This window comes from Cydia pomonella, chromosome 12, assembly GCF_033807575.1.
Source record: "Cydia pomonella isolate Wapato2018A chromosome 12, ilCydPomo1, whole genome shotgun sequence".
Taxonomy (NCBI): domain Eukaryota; kingdom Metazoa; phylum Arthropoda; class Insecta; order Lepidoptera; family Tortricidae; genus Cydia; species Cydia pomonella.
Window position 1 is genome coordinate 14,503,339 of NC_084714.1, and position 9,095 is coordinate 14,512,433.

At 35.7% G+C, this 9,095-nt stretch overlaps 1 long non-coding RNA gene across 1 annotated transcript; it reads left to right on the forward strand.

Moving 5' to 3' along the window:
* Positions 1-894: 894 nt before the first annotated feature.
* LOC133523715 (uncharacterized) lies at positions 895-6,070 on the forward strand. Its single transcript, XR_009800272.1, has 2 exons — positions 895-3,728; positions 4,489-6,070. It is a non-coding gene; the product is annotated as an uncharacterized LOC133523715 (long non-coding RNA).
* The last annotated feature ends 3,025 nt before the right edge of the window (positions 6,071-9,095 follow it).

Here is a 9,095-nt window from a genome sequence, read left to right on the forward strand (position 1 = left end):
TTTTTGGAAGAAAAAAAATAAAAAGGTCAAGTTGCGTAACTACCCTAATATAATATTTTGACAATCGATTCCTCCTAAAGGCTTCCATGGAGGAATGTGTTTTTTTTACCAATGATAGACCTAATTAAGAGCAATCTATCAGTACCGGTCACAAGTTGCACTTTTGAGCTTTTTGGAAGAAAAAAAATAAAAAGTTCAAGTAGCGTAACTACCCTAATAAAATTCAATTCCCCGTAAACGCCTCCGTGGTGGAATCTGGTATTTTTATCAATGATAGATCTAATTATGAGCAATCTATCTGTACCGGTCACAAGTTGCACTTTTGAGTTTTTTGGAAGAAAAAAATAAAAAGATCAAGTTCAGTAACTCAAACTACCCTAATATAATATTTTGACAATCGATTCCTCCTAAAGGCTTCCATGGAGGAATGTGTTTATTTTACCAATTATAGACCTAATTAAGAGCAATCTATCAGTACCGGTCACAAGTTGCACATTTGAGTTTTTTGGAAGAAAGAAATATTTTTTGATCGATTGATGTGATAAACATGGGTATGTAGTATGGGGAAATTGTTTGAGCCAAAATCATTTTTTACTGCGTGTAACTCAGAAACGGCTGGGAATAGAAAAAAATGATTTAGGTACAACTTGTAGATAATTTTATGGCCTTTCAATTTTTCCTTGAAAGTTTTTCTCTAACATGTACCGTTTTTGAGATTTAAGCGAAAAATGAAAAAATGGACCCTTTCCCCCCCTCCCCCCACTCCGGGGCTCCTCCTAGTGTCCCGGGGTTTTAGTATGTTTATTACCTAGGGACTCTTGACATGTTTCCGAAGAAACATCTTACGTTACTAACTCACGCACTCTAGAACTTTTTATTCAATGGACTATACAGGCAGGCAGTATTTATGATTATATCGAATGTAGGTAGGTATTTTTGTTTTGGGTTGTTTTATGCTGCTCAATCTTTCATTTCTCGTATATAGTATATAGTAGTATAGCATTTTAAATGAAAATGAAATGAAGTTAAGTAAGACTAAGGGTACGAGTATCAAAAGCAGGTACCTATTCGAATTCGGCTTTATTTATCTGAATAGTTTTCTCGAGTTGTAATAATTTTACTCTACCCATACGTCTATAAAACAATGTGATATTTCAGGTTTTCGTATATAATATATTCCTGACGACATAGACAAAGATTTATACGCCGGTACACTGTCACCAATCAAGAAGTCATAAGTAATAGCTCTCTTTGTGCGCATACTATATTTCAGTTAATATAGGAACTATCTACAAAAGTTCAGCTACGATATCCTGAGTTGCACCATAAACACACGTTTTGCACCTCCAGATAAACGTCAATTCGTATCTTTACTGCGCAAGTGCGCAATCAATTACCGGAGCCCTAAGGCCAACGCAACTCGTATGAACTTGAAACCGCAATTGGAAAACCACTTAACGACATTGTCCTTTTGTCGACGGCTTGCAGGTGCGTGGTGACGTCAGGATGGCCATGAGAATATCCCGAGAGCTGCCATTCTCACGCCTGCGCCAACCAGTTCCTCGCCAAACCGAGTGCCGTTAGTTACTGCAACTGCATGCGTGTTTTAGATAACCCGTTGTGCTCGACCATATAATGAAACGTCGCTATTTTAGCATTTCAGGTCTACACAACCTACCGTTTCTACCTATAAGCACCGCACAAGAATATGACGAAGCCTGTTGCATATCGATATAAAACACATTTCCATATTTAAGAAATAAACCTGTTATTGTAAAAGTATTCCCATAAACAATGTTAAACTTTCTCACGCCAAACACTAATATGGAGTCAAGTGTCTGTGATTGCAGCAAAATTAAACTGTCATGTGATTAAACACCGTCACCCCATTTGCATTAGATATTACCATAAAATCAGTCCCATGTCGCTGATTGTTCGGGGGGGTGTGTGTGAATGGTCTGCCGGAAACGGCTGTGATGCGTGTAATCTATTCCGATTCCAAAATAATGGTGCACATAGGTGCGACGGTTTGCGCGGCCTCGGCGCCGGCGCACGGATCGTGTTGTTTACCGTTACATTGAATGCATCGACGTTTAACGATGCTCGTTCGTTTCATGCTGCTGCATTAAACTGATTTCATCTGGGATTCCTCTCATGATTTTGGGTTAATCGATATGCAATTAGCCAGGTTCATTTTGTAAGCAAGACCACCAACGTTTAAAGGTCGGATTGATAGTTTACTTAGGTGTAATACCATATATCATTTAGTAAATTTTACTTTAAGGATATTTTTCAATGAATTTCTGTGTGTACGTACGAGTAGTATGTTCCCTGTTCTGTGTGTATATATGTTTAAGATGTTGCTTATATACTGTGGAAGTAGGTTGTGTCTACCTATAGGCGCAAGCATGAGGCGGCAAATAAAGCAGGGACAAAGGCGTTTCAGGCTCGTTAACTTCTTAATGTCTTGTACCTAAATTACTGCCGCAATTTTGATACACATCATAGTGCGAAAAAAAAGAGTTTACACTGCAACCCAATATTACAATATTTAAGCATTAATTTTAACTCAAGTTTATGAATTTAAGAATACGCAGGTAAACTCAAGTAGTCAGCATACATTTTTAGAGACGCCAGAAGAAAGGGAAATAATTTATTTACTTCATTGGAGACCATAGCCATATTGCAGAAATCTAAGCACACCAATAGCCCTGTTGAAGCAATGTTATCGTGAAAGCGGCATCAGGCTACTTAAATACGCACACGAGATATTTTCAAAAGTCTTAGGGTGAAATGGGAGCTTTCGCGTCAGAATTAACACTCTATACTTTTCATTTCGAATAAGAGGATAGGAAAATACATTTACATTCTATCATATTTCTTAGGTTTTGAAACGTATTATATTTCATATATTATGAAAAAAGATTGAAGTGACAATTTTATAAACTTATAGGAACTTAGGTATAGGAATAGTTTGTTATAAGTATGTATATAAAAAAAACTGCTTAAGAGCATTTCGGGCTATTTTGAAAGAACTATCCAACGACACCCCACACTATACGCTAATTTTTTTTTTAGATTTTATTTTATCACTTTGTCGGATTGATTGATTTAAGTACTTAATATATGCATGCCGAATTTCAGCTTTCTAGCACTAACGACCACGGAGCAAAATTTCGGACAGACATACGGACATGGCAAAACTATAAGAGTTCCTAATTGACTATGGAATCCTAAAAAAGATCGTCATTTGTGGACTCAAGAGTATGAGTATGTAATATAAATCTATTTTAAACCATCTGTAGCAATAAAAAAAAACTCTTTCAGTTCCACATATAACATACTGACGTAAGTAAGAAGGTACATACAAATACATAGTGTGTCTATTTCAATTTTTAAGATATTTCTCATTTTTCTTAAAACAAAGCCCTGTATCATAGAGAAGGCTGAGGTTTCAGAGTCAGAGTACCGGTGCAGTGTGCACTGAGGGTAAGTTGATACCTACAGGCCGGCGTCTGGCGGTAACCGGAGCCGGCGCGGTGCTCGGGCGCACCCGTCGCGGCGCGCGCACCGCTCTGCTGGACAGACGGACAGTTCTCTGCACCACATAAGCCGACAGCCTCTGAACATTTACATATAACAAGCTATCTGAGATAACACTGGATCGCACGAGAGAGTGTTGCCAAGAACTGCCCTGGATTAACTACCTATACGGTACAATTAGTTAGGTATCTGAATAATATGTAATACCTATCTTTGTTGTTGTTGTAGTCTTCATTGCTCATTTAGATTGCTAAAACAATCTCCAAACAGGTAGGCGAATGCGCATATAGCAATTAGGTGTTGTTTAGTTTCACATTCAAAGGTGCAAAAACATCCTTTGAATTGAAAACTTCTAGTCCTTTCGTAACCGTACCTTGCTAAAAGTAAATAATGTTAAAGCAACCTATATGTATTAAATACGCACTCTTGCATCTTACACTATTGACTTTCTGTGCAAATAGTTTCCCACAATGCAATAAAATACACATGGCAGTAATCTGTAAACATGCGAGAACACATATTACAAGTTATTTGGTATGCTATAGCGCTACTGCCACTGGTTAAACTAAACATTACAAGTCACCAAGTGTTTCCTTATTAACAGGCTTCCTGTTTCTTGTCGAACTAGCCCTGACAATCATCATAAATTACCGGCCTGCCGGTTAATTATTTTATAGACCTATCCAGTTGACGATCGACTACCATACTATTTTATTGATATGAAACTGTTAATACTTCAAAGTTAATTAAAACTGCTATAGTTAAAGATCGAAGAGGCTACGATATACGTTTTGTTTCACCTATTTAGATAATCATTGAAATTTAATAATCAATACATCACATAACAAATTCATGACTAAATCATTATTTACTACTAACTTGCGTTCATTAGCATGAACAGCGTATCTATGAAACATGTAAGTAACGTTTGTATTGTTTTCATAGGGAGTTCGCTTGGCAATCATAATTTAAGGAGGCACACCTGCATTGAGAATCGTGCTATATGAAAACTACGCTTGTGTAATTTAGAGCCAAGTTGCTGAAATAAGCACGTCTCAGAAATAATCTCGGAAGTCTAAAATAATGATAAGGAATCTTAACGATGAAAACACGGTCCACTCGCTTGGATGCAGTTACTCGAATATAGCCTGATCGCAAGAGTAATTGGGTAACAGTTGGAAACTCATATCGGCCGTTCAATTACATTACAGCGCATGCCCTTAAAAAGTGGAAAGGAGTAAAAAATCAAGAGCGAGGCGAACATTACCGGAGCGTTACAGTAAATTATTGGTTTGCGAGTAACTGGACGCTGGCAACAGGTGCCTTCCGGATCCGGACTGCCAGTTAAAGTGCATATTTGTTTAGTTAAATAGGTGCATAATGCATAACTCTAATTTGAAAATACAAGTTTAGGTAACATGTACAATATAATAAATATTGGAGGGCAATTTGACAAAAAAGTGACTACCTAATGTATAGACATTTAATTCTTCTATATCCATACGTTTCTTTGTGATACTTAGATACTGTTTTTATGTGGTGTAGAAATGTTACTAAATGAGCGAAACATAAATGTATCTTATGCAACGAATCGATAAGATATTTAAGCAGTATAATAAAACAAGTAGCAATTAAAATCATTGTATTATGTGTATCTTCATCATATATTTAAGAGTTAGACTCTTGTCGGTGGAGCGATTTCCATGTGTGTCGGTCCTCTGCCTTCTCCTTGACAGCCTGATACGACACGACGATGAATTTTTCCTTTACTTGATCTATGTACGTTCTCCTTGGTCTCCCCCTCCGTCTCCTTGCCTCAACTCTCCCTTCAATTATGTTCTTGATATATTCGTCGTGTCGTAGCAGGTGTCCAAGCATCTTTCCTCTTCTATTTTCTATGTTTCTCAACAAACTCCTCTTCTTTCCTACCATGCGTAAAACCTCTTCATTTGTTTTCTTCTCCTTCCAGCTCACCTTTGCCATTCGCCGCCAGCACCACATCTCAAAAGCCAGCCTTTCCCTATCACGTTGCCTGATTGTCCACGTTTCGCTTCCGTATAGTGCTATGCTCCAGATGTACACTTTTATGAGCCTCTTGCGTATATTGCCTGATATTCGGGCTTTAAATAGGCACTTTATTGTGTTAAAAGCATGTAAAATCATTGTATAGGTGACACAGCTCAGTTAAGAAAGCACATCAAATATTTTTTGTAGGTATAGCAATCTGTCAGACTTACATAATGTATATTCTCATTTATTTATTAATATTATTTTTCTTTTCCGTGTGTAAGAAAAGTTTTTTCTTATTTAATGCATGTTAATTATAAGATGTAATGTTTTGAAAAGATGTGTCCCGCCGAGTTTCTTGCCGGTCCCGATTGGGATACCCTCCTCCAATTGAGGGGGGATTTAAATCTTCTCGGGTCAGAGGTGTAGGGTTAGAGCCGGTGTAGCTTTATTTGACGTTCATAAGCGCATTGTAATATACCTACTTGAATAATAAACTATCTTTATCTCTTTAAAACAATAGTCTGCCTCTACTTTTCCTCGTGTAGAGTTGTAAACAATACAAACTCTGCTTTTTTTATACAAATTTACCTTCACGTTATTTTAAATAAATATGATATTTAAATATTATGCTACAAAATAATAAAATAATATACGAAAAGTACTTTAGAGTCCATCTAGAAACAACCCGCCGGCCCCCGGGGTCCAGTGACCATAACTGGTGACGGTAATGATGGGCAATTTCCGAAAGCCCGCGCGGGCTCCACCGCGCAGCCAACTCGGTGATCTACTGCGATCACGCGCAGCCGAGAAAGTAGTGCGACCGATATAAGTACCTACTGACTTTTAGTACAATAACTTGTGAATGCAAGTTTAAACATTATATTGCTACAGATCAAAGCGTTTTGTAACCTTGACATTTTATTCGAGTCAATTGCAGGGATGGCAGTTCCAAGTTTTACGGTGGTGGAGTGGACTTGTCATTGCATATCAATCATATGAGTAGTAGGTACATAAAGTACACCAAAAGTTTCACGTAGGTATTGCTAATTCCATTATACAATAATTACTGATATAGTTGAATATTTTCAGGATGCTCCACTTACAGGAAGAGCTCTTACGGAGAACTTAAAAAAACAACTACATACACATACAGGTATTTAATTTTTAAACTAGTTCTTGTTATTGTACGTACACGTAATTACACAGTTTTATTTGGTACCTATTCAGAACGAAATTTCAAGAGACTTTAGTAATATACATATTTACCCATACTCGAGTTCCTTATGCTCCCAGTTACATACATATTTGTTCGTTATGTAACATGTCCTCTATAATTCGGCGAATAACAAATTCAAAGATAATAATGAGCCTTGCAATTTGTGAAAGATTGCTACGCTTGTAGATTGCTACTTCTCATTTGATTCACTAACATCTCATTAAAACGATTAATTCATAAAAATGGTAATTTCGGCTGCCTTTGCCATTCAGTGGCAGCCAATTGCAAATGCGGACTTCTGAGGTAGCGATCGTCTCTCCGCCGTAATTTACCTCTATCAGATTTAATGAATCAATTTCTTTTTATTTGGGCAATTTGCGATTATAAGAGCTATTTCGAGCACCACCTTTACATTCAATGTGGATCGAAAGTTTATTTGGTTGTAAATGTTCTTAAATTTAATTTAATTTTTTAACTCTTTTAATTTTGGGTAGAATTTTATGTGCCTACTCAATTTTAGGTTTTCACAAGTAAAAATGTAAATGAATTGACATATTAAACACCATGCGGGCACAGCCAGTTTAAATAAAAATTATATAAAAAATCAATTGGCACTGGGGGCCTATTTCACTTACATACTTACTAAAATAACATTTGTTATACCTATGTGATGACGTCTTTAATTGTAATTGTAAAAATATGCATGGTAATACTCGTATGACGTGATCAGGTGACATGTGTTCAATGTTGCAACTTATGTCATTTTCTCGATTCGGCCTGGATTTTATATATTTAAGTAAGTAATGCTTGTTCTTACTGAAATTTTTGAATTAATTATTTAAAATATTTATTCCATATAGATTTAAAACTAATTACATAATAAAATACAACTCAATAAAAACATAAATATCAAATAAAATATTATTAAAATTAAATTAAAAACACGTTAATTATGTTTTGATCGACACCAATCCTCTTAATCTCTTAATATTTAATGTTATAGGTATATGTGTCAACCAATATTGCCATTACAATTTAACTTAAAACTTGAATAATACATTGTAGGCCCGCAACATAAAATTTACATAGCAATTAAACTTCAAGTCATTCGTCCTGTTATTGAATTACAATGCAGTGAAAAAGGTCCCGGAGATAACTCGTCGCAACTTGCACTGACGACGGGCAATTACAATGGCAAATGGATGCATTGGATCACCGCGCACCCACAGGTGCAGCGTGCAACATGCTTGATAAATAGGGAAGATTGATTTTTTGATGTGATTCTCACGATTATTTCGTTTACAAGTAACTTGTTTGAACATGTTTTCTTTGCAACTGCGGAACACATCAAATTATTTTATTAAACATCTTAATTTTTTTATGTAGTCACACTACTATACATACGTGTATAACAAGCTACCGAAACGTATGAGGGAGCTACTTATTCATGAATTTAAAAGAAGTCTTGTTTGTTATTTATTGGATAAAAATTATTATTGCCTCAAAGATTTTCTCTACGAAAAGAAAAGATCCAGGAGTAAAATAAAATGAATGATTGAAATTGTTATTCAACTGTGAAATTAAAATTATGTACAATTTTTGCATGGTAGTATTATTATATACATATAGCAGAATAAGCAACAAATTGACAAAACTATACACGTGGACACGAAATATGTACTTATTCTAAGCAAATAAAGTTATTCTATTTTATTCTAACCTAAATAGATATCATATACCTACTGGTACTTGGTCACTTTTTCTATGATATCTATTTCGGCTTATTTTTTCTTTGGTTTTAGTTTTTACTACTGATCCATAATAATAAATCCTATTTCAGAATGAATGAAAATGGCTTTTCATTTAGTTCAAATAGGCTAGTTCTCTAACTAGTCAAATCAGTTCCCTACTCCTTTAAAAACATATTTGTTAAATCATGAATTAAGTTTGAGAAACACAACCGTGACATCACAGTGATCCATAAATTTTTACTATAAAAAAAAATTGGAAGCGCCGAAACAGGTTTGACCTTGGGTTTTCAGTGCATTTTCGTAAAATAAATTTCATGATATAATATTTCGATAGAAAACTAGCATAAATCATAAGTATCATAATCAATCACTGGTGTTAGCATCATACCATATTCAAAAGGTACATATTATATATTTACTGGGCACACAAGTAGTACACGTGCCATTTAAAAAGTGCACGTCAATCAGTTGGTCCAAATCCGGCGGGCAGCCGCGGGTGGCGCGACAATGAGCGCCATCAAAAAAATCTGATCTCAAGTTGACATTAAGTAATATCTCCTTTATTATGCATCTCG